This window comes from Enhydra lutris, unplaced genomic scaffold (assembly GCF_002288905.1).
Source record: "Enhydra lutris kenyoni isolate GAN:26980312 unplaced genomic scaffold, ASM228890v2 scaffoldscaffold6, whole genome shotgun sequence".
In the NCBI taxonomy this organism is placed as follows: Eukaryota; Metazoa; Chordata; class Mammalia; order Carnivora; family Mustelidae; genus Enhydra; species Enhydra lutris.
In genome coordinates, this window is record NW_019154090.1 from 3,122,220 (window position 1) to 3,134,754 (window position 12,535).

Consider the following 12,535-nt stretch of genomic DNA (forward strand, 5'->3'; position numbering starts at 1 on the left):
AGCACATGACCTTAGACTCCTCCGTCTCCAGAGCTGTGACAAACCCAAGCCCAGTCTAGGCTACTTCTGGCCCAGCAACCTGAACAGACACAGTTTCCACCAGCGCGGGATTGGTTAAAAGATGCTCAGACGTTGTTGAACACGACAATAGTGGCTAGAAATGTGGTCTCTGACATTTTAACTGGGCGGAAAAGGCAAGTGTCGACGACGTACACCGTGATATCAGTGTACACAATCACACACCCGTAGCCTCATCTGTATTCTTAAAGGCCCACAGGTTTTCGCGATGGCTCTTCCCCAAACCAGCACGTTTCCCTTGGTCACTGGGTCTCGTCCTTGAGAGGCCTTCTGTGCAGGCAGACAGCGTGTGCACCTCTTCTTTTCATGGTAGCCTTGGTCAGCATCTGAAAGTACCTGTGTGGTCTCCACTCTCATTCGCTTGTGCCCCGCCTTGCCCCACAGAAGGGGCACCACGGGAGAGGAGTCTGCCTCCTTCATCCCTGGGCCTCCAGAGCTGAAAAGCCCAGACCTAGCGTACACCTGCTGGCCGGTGCCGTCCAGTCTGGCCCCCACTTCCCAGGACGGGCTCTCTGGAGAGAAGGCAAACCCTTATTATGGGGTAAGGCATCCCGTGCACACGTTGGTTTGGGAAGCATGACACTGAACCCAGCCAAAGGGTTTACTTACTGCAGAACTTCTCAGACCCTCCAAGTGTTTCCCAGCCAACATGACCTCAGAGCCCCTTTTTTCTTGGAGCATCTTTGGAGTGACCTGCCTCTTGAGACAGTCTGGGATGGAGCAGGTCCAGGAGAATATTCAGCAAAGCATGAAACAGGGGTATGGGATTTGGGCGGCCCCTAACTGGTACTCCTTGTCTTGTTCGAAATGTTTACAACAAGCGAACATTTATCATTTTGTAAACACGTAGTTACTTGCAAGATAAAAGAATAAATATTTTTTAATGCACTCATTTGCCGGTCTCAAAACCGACTTTGTTTTACTAAACCATGAGCTCAGCTAAAGTTGTTTTGAAAGAACAAAAGCCAGCTCAGACCAAAGAGGAACGTTTTGTAAAATAGTAGTAGAATCAGCTCTTCTGCACTCAGGTTCAACCTTCACTGTAGACTTGTTGAGGGACTTTGGGGAAAGGATTTCACCTGTGAACCCCAGTCAGCAGCAGGATCTACCTCATCGTGTCCTGGGGGCTCACAGAGGAAGCACCGCTGAGATCTCCATAAACACTTGCTACTTCCACTGTTATTAATATCGATGCCCTAAAATCAATTGTAGCATCTCCATAGGTCTGAGTCAAACGTACTGAATCTACACAAGGCACCCTCTCCACACCCAGACCCCCCCAGACCCAGGGCTGCCCCTCACTTGCCGGGAAGTCCACAGACACAGGCTTTAGATGGGTCCTGGGCTTAGTCCCTTGGACATTCAGCAAGTTCTGTGCTGGTGTCCCTTCTGGTTACGTGGCTGTGGCCGCAGTGGGGGCTGCCGGAAGGGGGGACGGGGATGCCGAGCAGCATTCAGGACCCCAGCCCAGGAAGAGCCTTTGGGGGCACACGGATGCTGAGGAGTCCGTCCCTACAGCTGGATATTCTGTTTGTTTATGGAGCAGTTTCATTACAGTAACATCTGGATTCCTTCAATGATACCCAGGAAAAGCAAAGATTAGGTTTAGCAGTCTGGTGTATTTTAAGGGATGTAGCTTTTATTCTGCATGATTAAGAAGTAATTAGCAGCTTAAACTTGATGCCTTCACTCAGAGTTGGTTCCATGAGTCTCTCCCACTGTGGGATCAGGAAAGTGGTAGGATTTCTTTTATTAATAATTTCCCCTTGTCTACCCCAAATCAGGTTCAGCATAGCAGAGCTTTCTGGCCTTCTGTTGAATAATTCATCACGTGAGCTGGCTTCCTCCTGGGGCCCCTTGATTCTTGGAGAGGAGGAGTGGAAATCCTTACAGCCTGAGACGGTGTCCGGTGGCCCGAGCTGTGGTCTGTGGCTGGAGACCAGGGAGGCACTTGGAATGAATAAAGGAAGCAGGAAGGAAAACGAGTCGGCGACCAGCGTGGGGCAGGGTCGGCGCTCACGACTGGGCTACCCTGTTTGATTCCCGTTTCAGACCCACGCTGTCCTCATCAGCAAGCGGGCGGAGGGCTCCCCACGGAGGCCCACGCGACAGTTCCCATCCCGTCAAGGGCTTTATAGTGACCCGGACACACCGTCACCTTGTCCTGTCACTGCCTTCTTGATGATGATGGCTCACAGCCTTTCCTCCCGGCAGGTGAGAGAAGACTCGGCCAGTGATGGGCTCTGGGGAGGGGCGCCCAGGGGCTGCCCAGCTGGGGCGGTTAGTTCTTTACCGAGTGGTGGTCACTTCTGTTCGCCTTGTGAGAACTCATGATGTGGGGCCTTCACACGCGCCTCTCTCGGTGCATGACGGTCCGACAGCTTTAAAGCTTAAAAGGCCTTTAAAGAACAAAGTTCAGGGAGCTGAAGCGACACGACAAAGATCACACGGAGAACTGGGATCCGATGTGGATTTGGAACCCCTTTCTCCTGAGGTCACCAGCACAGCCCCACTCCCACCTCCCGCAGCAGTCACCCATGCGGGCTCCTCGGGCATCTGGGACTCTCCAAGCTCACCCAGGTCATTTTCCTTCCACATGCGTGTGCGCGCGCACACACACGCACACACACACACACACACGCCAGCACACGCAGGCACCCACAGATGCTTAGCACACAACCAGAGTTTAAAACGGCTGCACGGACTTCATTGCTGATGCTACGGCGCGACAACGTTCCTGATGCAGTCGCCCGGAAGGATGAAGTCCACCGTGCAGTCTGTCGTGCAGACTGAGCACAGGCCTGGTCCCACCTGTGCCGCCCACCTCCTCTGTGTGCTGGGGTTAAAGCAGGGGACCCCTGCAGGACTTTTGGGAAGACTGGACGGCAGCAAGCACGCACCCCCGGTGCATGGACGGGGGCCAGGCCTGTCACACCAGTTCTAATTAAGGTCGTTACTATTATCGGTGTTATTATTACTCACATTAACCTGGTGTTTACTCACTCACAAACCAACGTGTGTCAAACTCTCCCCATCTCACCCTTTGGAATGTGCCCGTTTGCTTTGCGCCAAGAATAAATCTTGCCAAGAAAGGCACTTGCTGTGTGTACGTAGAAAACCCGTGCATTCCCCATCCATGGCTTTGCACCCCAGGCCATGCTAGCTCTGCCTAACAGCGCACGCATAGCCTCCCCATGGGAGAGCCGCTGGCCTTGCAGAGAAGCCCCGAATTCTAGAACTAGATCTTCCCAATCTTCACCAGATAGGAAGGATTTCAACTTTTTTAACTGAAGCTCATTAGTTTAAAACCCTCAAGTGTGATTCTGCATGTTTCCCTGGCATTCCTTCTGAGACCAGGAAAAATAGAATTCTCTTTTTCCTGAGGAGAGTCAAATTACACGTGCACCAACTTTCTCCAAGTAACACAGCTGAGGCCCTATAATTAATATCACCACCGTCCCCAGCCTCATAACTAAACATGAGATGCACGGCCTGGTGGGCAGTCACAGGAAGGCAGGAGGTAAATCCCCAGGCTCATTCCTGCCACCCATTTCCCGGGAGCCCACTAGGAGGGAGAGGGGCTTCCGGGGAACAGGAGCGCCCCCAGGGAGCTGGCGGTCACGGGGGTCCCCGGGATCATTTCCTTCCAGGGTGGCCTATTTCCAAGATGCTTCGTGGAGCATCGGGCATGCGGCACCTGCTAATGGCTGCTGAGTCTTTGTCCAGCTCTTCCCGCCTCTGCTGCTGGGAAGGCCCCTCTCCCTCGGGGCTCCTGGCTGTACGGATCTCCCTACCCTCACCGCTCACCCCTGCACCCCCCGTAGCCTTCCTCTACCTCCGTCTCCCAGACCCCCGGCCGTGGGTGGAGTCATGTGACTGGTTGGGGCAAATGGACCATGAACAGAGGTGACACCCGTGCGTTCCAGGCTGTTCAAAGCCACATGCCTCATTTTTCTCTTGCTTCCTCTTCTTTGGCAAATCTTTTGGGCTAGGTTGTTCAGATTGGGAGGCTACAAAGTGGCGAGGCCCCTTTTACCTGGCGTGTGCAGAGCAGAGGTCCCCACGCATCCGTACCGGGTGAGTCACAGGATCAAGAAATAAACCTTCCTGGGATAAGCCCCTGAGGGTTTTAGGGTCAGATGCTGGTAAAGCTCGTAATCGCCACAGCTAAAATGAGCACCTACTATGTGCCAGGCACTTCATGGGGCATTCAGCAGCGGAGCAGAAGAAACGGGAAAAGTAAGCAAGTAAGTCTACATGGAGAAGCACGGCCAGTTCTATGAAGGGCATGAGTAGAGTGAGGTCATGGACCTAAAAGAAGCAACTTACCTATGGATTTTGCTGAAAGAAGGGCTTTTGGAAGAGTAACAATAGTTGAGATCATGAATTTCAAGGAACAAGCCATGGCAAGTGTGAGGCCAAGGGCAGGGCATGGCAGGTGGTGGGACCAGCTTATGCAAAGGCCCTGTGCTAGAAGAGAGTTGGGACCTCTTTGAGGAACGGCACGCAGGCCCGTGTGGCTGCCGGCCGGTACGTGAGGGCACCAAGTGAGAGCGAGGGGCGGGTGGGGACCGGCATCACAAGGACTCGTGTTTTCTTAGTGCGGTGGCAGCCCACTGGAAGATCTTAAGCAAGGGAAAGACACGACATGATTAACTTTTGAAGGGATCACGCTGGCTTCTGGGAGGGGGCAGGTTACACAGAGGCAAGAGAAGCAGCGGGAGGTGAGAGCAGAGTCTGTAGCTGTCACCCTGGCCGGAGATGGCGGTGGCTCAGGGCCGTGGCCAGGGAGAAGGGGAACAGGACAGAGCTGAGAAAGCTGTCACAGTGAATCACTTCCATACCACCAGGTACCCCACCGCCCGCATCCGCACCGTCACGGCTCCATCTGATCAAAGGCTCAGGGCCAAGGTTCCGGCCCCCAGCCTGGTTCCCTGAGATCCAAAATGTGCGTCCCAGCAGAGGACACTGCTGTCTTGACCCTACAGAAAAACTCCAGGTCCCGTGAGCCAGAGGAGAGCATATTAGAGGCAAGAAATCTCTCAAGTGGCCGCCGTATCATAGCCCGTTTCAGGTGACATGTGGCTTTCAAGCTGTGCCTTCCCAGAGACAGAGCTTAACAGGATCTGCCCACCAGCACTGAACTTTCTGCCCACCGCCCTTTGTTCCCTTCTGTTTGAGCGCTGGCAAACGGCCTCCTGCATCTTTTCTTCTCTCAAGCAGATTTTCTCTGCCTGGAACACGTGCTTGGCTTCCTGAGAAAATGATTCTCAAATACAATTCTGCCTCAGAACCACCTGGGACAGCTTTGTAAACACATCCGCTCTGGGTTCCCGTTGCAGGCTTCCCAAATCAGACGTGCTCCAGAGGCGGCCTGGGCAGCTCTGGCTTCCAAAAGCCCCTTCGGCAGCTCGGAGACGTAGCAGGTCTGGGGCGCTGCTGAACCGCAGAGCAGACGCGCGGAGATGCCCTCGTTCCCTCCTCCCCGACCTTGCCCTTGAGCGGAGGGCCGGCCCACAGTTGGCTCAGACTTCACAGGGTGGGGCACAGTGCCTGGCGCTTGGGGTCCCTGGGCCACCCGCACTTCGGACCATCTGGTTATAGATCTGAGGGTCCCCCACCCCCTCGGGGACAATCATTTGCCACAAGGACTCACAGAACTCACAGGGGTGCCACGCCAATGACAACCGTGTCATTACGGAAGACACAAGGGAGGCCGGCCAAATGGGGGGCCGGGCCAGGCCTGGAAGGGTCCCAGACTCGGAACATCCCCTTCTAGCACACCACTGTGCATCTCCAGCCAGGGAGCTCAACTGTGCCTCGGGGCCCAGAGCTTTCAACAGAGGCAGGATGGATTGAACTCAGCCTCCCCCGCCCCCCGGCCCCGAGGTCTGATGTCCTGTGGGTGTGAGCGGCTCTGATCACAGGCTTAGTCTTCCCAGCAGGGTCAGCCCCCATCCTGAGTCACCTCCTCGGTAGGAACCCAGGGAAGATGCCAGGGGCCCACCGTGAACAACCGAGAGACTCCTATCCCCCGGGAAACTCCCAGGAGGTGGAGGCTCCCTCCCGGATAGCAGAGGCAAAGGCCAGAAATCCTTTACTACACCACGGGGACATGTGGGCTGGACTCGCGTGGCCATGCAGAACAGCCGTGCGTGGATCCGGAACTCCGGCAGAGTCGGTTGGGAGCGGCTCTCTGGCATCTGAGGACCCCCCGGCCTCCTCCTCAGTGGCCCAAGATGCCAGGAGTAAAACAAAGACAATAATGGGTCTGGCCTCTTGTCAAGGGGTGTTGGTTGCTATGGAGACGGAGTTGAATTGAGAGAGGATCTGGAGAAGATTCTGGAAGGAGCCTAGAGGAGGTGTATGTGAGTTTCAGGGAAAGCCAGCGTGCGAGGTGCTCCCCTGGGTTCCTGCAGGACAGGCCAGACTCTGTGGTCTCCGTGTAGCTCCAGGACCGCAGGCAGACAGGGTTCAAAGGTGAAGGAATAGAGGATTGGCCCAGTCTACACTCAAGCCTCGGGCTGATATATCGAGTTCCAGACCATGTTTCCATAGCAACTCCAGGCCCCTGCCCCATCCCAGCCCCGGTGCGTTGGGCTTTAAATGGGCAAGTGGAGGAGAGGATAAAATTAGGTATTTCGTGGACTAAGGCCATGATGTGGAATTCAACCGCTGCTCCTGAGGCCCTGTTCTTGCTGCCCTGTGAGAAGCGGCACCTCACGACTTAGTCCAAGCACCCAGGATGAGCGAACCCCTCGGAAGCGAGAGTCCTGCACCCTCCACGGCAGAAGGCCTGGGCCTGCACCTTGAAGATGCTTTCTGCTGCCCCAGATTCAGAGCACACCCCTCCCTCTGGGCCGTTCCGCATCACCCCGAGTTTTCTCAAAGGAGAAGAGTCTGCGCAGGCTGGCCCAAAATGCTACCAGCTGCAAAGAGCTGTCAGCATCTGGAGCAGCTGCCTGGGCCGGAAAACACGGAGAAGTGGGGAGTCCTCTGTGTGACCGAAGGAGTCCAGACACAGCCCCTCCGCAGTGTCTGCCACCACACTGCTGTGGATTTCCCGTGGACAGCAGTCATCAAATTCTAGAGAGCTGGACGCAGGGACAGCCGACAGGCTGAGCTCGCAGACGCCTGGGTCAGCAGGTTCCAAAGCAGCTGGTCAGCAGTTCTCCGGGCTTCCAAGAAAATCTGGGCCTCTCCTCCCATCTCCCTGCCCCAGAACTGAATCTGGGGCTACAGGTGAGGGTGCCCCCACCCCCCCGATCTGTTGCCAATGGCAGGTCCCCGTCTCCGTCCTGCCTCCAGGCATCCAGCTGAGTACCGCCAGGAAAGCTGTTTGAGCTCCTCTGAGATGTGCAGGTCTTCCTGGTCGGCCTGGCCTCCGTGAGCTCTTCCAAAATAAGATAAGGGAAAGCGACTTCCGAGTTTTAACCTCTTTCCTGCCCCCAGGGGCCGCGGTTTCAGTGAACACTCTCACCGAGGGGCTGTCCTCGGCAGACAGTGGTGACGCAGGCCCGAGGAGGAAGGAGCTGCGCATGAACCCTGCGGGTACAGAAGCTGTGTCTCAGGGTGGATCGACCTCAAAATGAGTTTTCAGGCCATGAGCACATTCTGCAGAAGCCGGGGGTGTTTCAGCGGCCAGCGCCACAGGCAGGTGGACAAGGCGGGGTGGAGGCGAGCACCAGGTCACAGAAGGAAAGGCTGCAGCCGGCTCCCAGGCAGCCCAGGCAGCCCCATGGCACAGCAGGCCCACGGGGCCTCCGGGTGCCTGGAGACAGGCCAGCCTCAAAGAGATCAATTGGTTGTGGCCACGACATCACCCCACGGGGGCACCGGGAGAGGCAGCGCCCTGCATTCCGGTTCTGCGGAGTCCTCCGCCGGGGCTGGCCTCCTGCCGCAGCCTGGCAGCAAAGGGCCCTTCCCCCGCCCTTGTGGGGCTGCAGCCCGACAGCTCGCAGGCGCACCCCTAAGAGAGGGCTTCCATTGGCCGCAAGCAGCAGGGTTCTTTGGGGGCATTTCTGGCTTGTTTTTCCCGTGAATGACGAAAGAAGGCAGGATTCAGCGACGCCTGCTTCTGGGGCTTGGCCTGGCCCACTCCGGTGACAATGACGCCGGCTGGTGGAAGCCAGCAAGGAACGGGCAGCCCTCATGATCCCACATCGTCAATTCCTGGGAACACGCTGGAGAGCAGGTTTGCAGGCGCCAGAAGCTCGTTCCCCCGTATGTGAAAGGGGAAGGAAGGAGCTCGTTCGCTGGCCGCCTCCACGCGGCCCGCCCCCGGGTCTCCATCCGCCTCCCCGGCCCTCAGTTCCCGCTGCCTGGGCTCCTGCCTCCCTCGAGGCTCTAGGGGGGCCTGTCGCGGCTCCCCCATGACGTCGGGTGACACAGAAGGGGCAGACAGCCAAGGGACAGCGGAGGGACGACGCTGGCGGAAGGAGCCCCGAAGGACGGGATCCCCGCGCACCTAACGGCTTAACGAGGACTTGAACCCGCGTCTGCGAGGAATTGTCAGTTCTACTGTTTTCTTGGATGTGAAGAACCCGTCTGGGCTTTCCAGGGCGCGGGGTGGGGGCGGCGCGGCGACCTGCTGGAGGTGGGGCGGGAGGCTCGTCGCAGGCTCCCGCTGGCCTGAGCTTTTCCCAGCAAAGAGCGAGGGGCCTGTAGCCTGGGGCGCCGGGCAGGGAGCCGGATCCGCAGGAGAGACGCGCAGGGGCGCTGGGCGCTGGCGGGAGAGACGGAGTCCGCGGGACGGGAGGAGGGGGCTTGAGGCCTTCTGCAGCTTCCCCGGGGGCGGCTGGATCCCCCGGCAGGGAGGGGCTGCGGAATCCCAGGGTCCGCGAAGCTCAAGAACCAAACCCCTGACCACCAGGCGGTCCGGTCGCACCATGTGAAGGCGCCGCAGCCGGCCAGGGACGGCGCAGAATCCGACCCGACCCCTGACCCCTGACCTCCAGGCGGCCAGACCCCGGCCCGCCGCGCGCCCAGCCCCCTCGCGTGTTCAGCTCAGCCACGCCGGCTCCTTTCCAGGTCGGAAACGCGGAAGCCCAGCCCAGCACGCACGGTCTGCCCTGGCCGCTCCGTCGGCCTGACACTCCTTTCCACGCCCTCCCTGACCGCCCCCCCAACCTTGTCCCTCGGCCGCCACGGCCCCCCATGCTCGTCTCCTATGCGGTTGTCTTTCTTACACCGGCTCAGTCCCAGCCCATCCGGCTCCCTCCCTGTTATGCTCCGTGTCTCCCGCTGGAACCGGGGCTCCCTCCGGCCGCCGACGGACGTGTCCTCCCCGTGCTGCGGCCCGAGCCCGGGAAGGGGCCGCGCGCACCGCGGGCGCCCCACAGAGACGTGGGAAACGACCGAGCCACGCGCCAGAACTGGTGGACAAGCCCGGCGTAAGGACACGGACACGCGGTCCCCACGGCACACGCCGGCCTGGGGGCGCCAGGGTGTCTCCAGGCCGGTCCTCTCTGCGAGACGCTGCCGCGCGGGTCCCGGAGGCATCGTGCCCACCGGGAGCAAACGGGAGCCCCTGGGTCCTCCCTGGGGGCCAGCCGCAGGCCAGGGCCGGTCGTTCAGAGTCCTGCCCAGAACGAAGGAGGCTCCCGCCCCGGAGATGTCTTCGTAGGACAACCAAGCCGCGCGGGAGTGGCCCAGGCACGGCTGCCCGCCCGCAGGTGCAACACGGGCTCCCGTCCCTGGCCTGCTCCTGCCATCTGCTGGCCGCTCCGGGAAATGCAGCAGAGATCTCACGGGCGCTTTTGTGTCCTTCCTGGAAGAGTTCATTATTTCTCCGCTGGCAAGAGCCAGGAGCCGGGCTGACCCAGCCCTTGAGTAGGGCGGACTCTGGGCCTCAGGTGGGTGGGGGAAATCCCCTGCTCCTGGTCCCATGACTTTTCTGCATTTTACATCGATTAACTCTATTAGGATGTCGGACCTCTTGAGGAAAGGGCACCATTTACAGCAGAGACTGTTAAGGCTCAACAAGGTTAGGTAAAAGCCCAAAGTGACATACCAGGTGGTGTAGCCGAGGTTTGAACCCCAGCAGCGAGACACTTGAGGGCACATTCTGCAGCAACGACTGTGCAAGTGGCCCCAGTGGCCCGGTTGGGTGAGCGCACCCCCAGCACACGGGAGGGAGGGTTGTGGGGGAGTGGGGGATGGAGGAGAGGAATCCTGTCCCCAGCCACTCACAGGGCTAGAGAAACCTCCATCTTCTGACCTGGAAAACGGGAGCACTGGACGGCGTGGTTTCAAGGTGGCTCTCGAGGCCTTCTGGGAGGGCAGGGAGGCGGCACAGAGTAGGAGCGTCTGAGGGGAAGACTGGCGCTTCTGCTCACAAGCCCTGTGAACGGCAGGACAGTTGTCTGTGCTCTCTTCGCCCCAGCTGCTCCCGTGCACCTGCTGATGGGGACAAGCGGGGTCACATGCAAAGCCTCCAGCCCTGGGGTGGCTCAGGGCGAGTGCTTACGAAATGTTACCTGTCGTTATAAGTCCACCGACGGCGCTGGGGGTCCTGCAGCAAGACGCCTACTCGGCTTAGCTCTGCCAGCACCCGAGCTGGCTGCCTGCGAGCCCCTACGGGGCTCTGGAAGATCGTCCCTCCACTGACCCTGCTTGCCGTCCTCAGTCCCGTCAGTTCCTTACCGGAATGAGCGTCTCGGGCGCCAATGAGCACGACCAGGTGGGAACCAGGCCCGCGGCTCCCCGCTCGCCGCTCTCGTTCCCCCAGCACCTCTCCACCCGAACAACAAAGGAACCAGGAGCCATTCTCCCAGGCTCCCAAGTCTGTTTCACATTTGTCGGCTTTACAGACCGGAGGCAATGAAGAGTGTAAGGCCAGGAAGGCCGTTCTTAATAATTCTATCATTATTCGCAATTTTCAGCACCGCCACACGTGAAAAACCCATTTCTAATTTCTTTAAAGGTGCTAAATGGCTTTTGCACTGCATTGTGAGAGCTCACCTCCAGCCGAGCAGGCTCAGGCTCTCCAGCCCCAGGCCCCACAATAGCACCTGGGATGGCTTGACCCACTGGGGCGATGCTTTCTCTGTGTTTCATTCCCAGGGCAGGCGACTTGGACACTGCACTTCTGGGCGCACCCTGCGTTGCTGGGCAGGGCTGTCCACTGCGGTTTCACAAGGCCCCGGGCGCACCGGGCAGCGAACAGGAAACCTGCTTCCCTGCTGCAGCAACACCCCAGAAACCGATGGGGAAACCCAGTGGCCAGCCTCGCTGACAGTGAGCAGGGGCGAGGAGGGGAAGTGAGTCAGCATCGGGGGCTGGGTCTGCCTCCAGCCCACTGCCCGCTGAGGAAAGGAGGGGGGCTGGGGCCCGCTGCAGGGAGGGAGTGCCTGTCCTTGTCAGAGATCAAAGGGCTTAGACTCACTCCAGGGCTTTTGGCGGAAGTGACAGGCACGGCTGCAGAAGACAAGAAACCCTGCCCCTACCAGTGACAGTACCGGCCCCACCAGGTGACCGGTGGGGAGCACTTACTGCACACCGGCTGCCACACTAAGCATTTGCATATGGTGACTCTTTCCTTCTCTCGAGACCCCTATGACGTGTGACTGTTAAGGCACCCCCACAGCACAAGTGAGGAAACAGACACAGAGAGGCTAGGAACCTGCCAGCATCACACAGGGAGGCACGGCCCCGAGGAGCTGGAGTGAGCTGGGAGAAGAGGGTCCCTGCCCTGACGCTGCTTACGCTCCCCTGGGAAATGCAAAACCGAAACAGGTAAGTCACGGACACCCCTGTGAGACGCGTCGGAACACAAGTGTGCCGTGTGGAGGCGACAAGGCAAGTGCCTCACCTGGCTGGTCAGGGACAGAGGGTCCCACTCACACAGCACGGGGCCTACAAGCATCTGTGTTGTACACATAACAGTAGGGTCCCCAAACCTGCCCTGGCAGCCATAGGGTCCCCAAACCTGCCCTGGCGGCCGCGTGCTGAGGCAGATCAACGACCACAAGTGTGGCTGGAAATCACCCCCCCCGCCCCCACACACACACTCTTCGGGAAGAGCAGCCCAGCTGAGTGTGTCTGTGTGCGTGTGTGTGTTCTACATAATGCTTAACTTACCTAAAGGATCTCCAAGCTCCCTGCCAGCATGGGCGCCTCATCATCTGGTCAATGAGTGTGGTGATAAGCGTCCAATAGCTAATCAATCAATGTTCATCAAGATGTCCTGATGAGACAGACGTGGGATAAGACACCTAGGCTGCAAATGAAGCCTCCAGGAGATAAAGCCAGCCCCTCCCACCCCAAGTTCAGACAGATGATCAGGGAAACAAAGCTTATTGGTATGAAATGACCAAGGACATGACACTTACCAAGTAGCATTGGACTCCCTGAGGACACAGCTGCCACTGTGGGGGATGGGCTGGGGGGGATATTCTGAAGAAATAATCTAGCAAATTCTGCAAACCTGGAGCAAATCTAAATATTTTTCCTAACC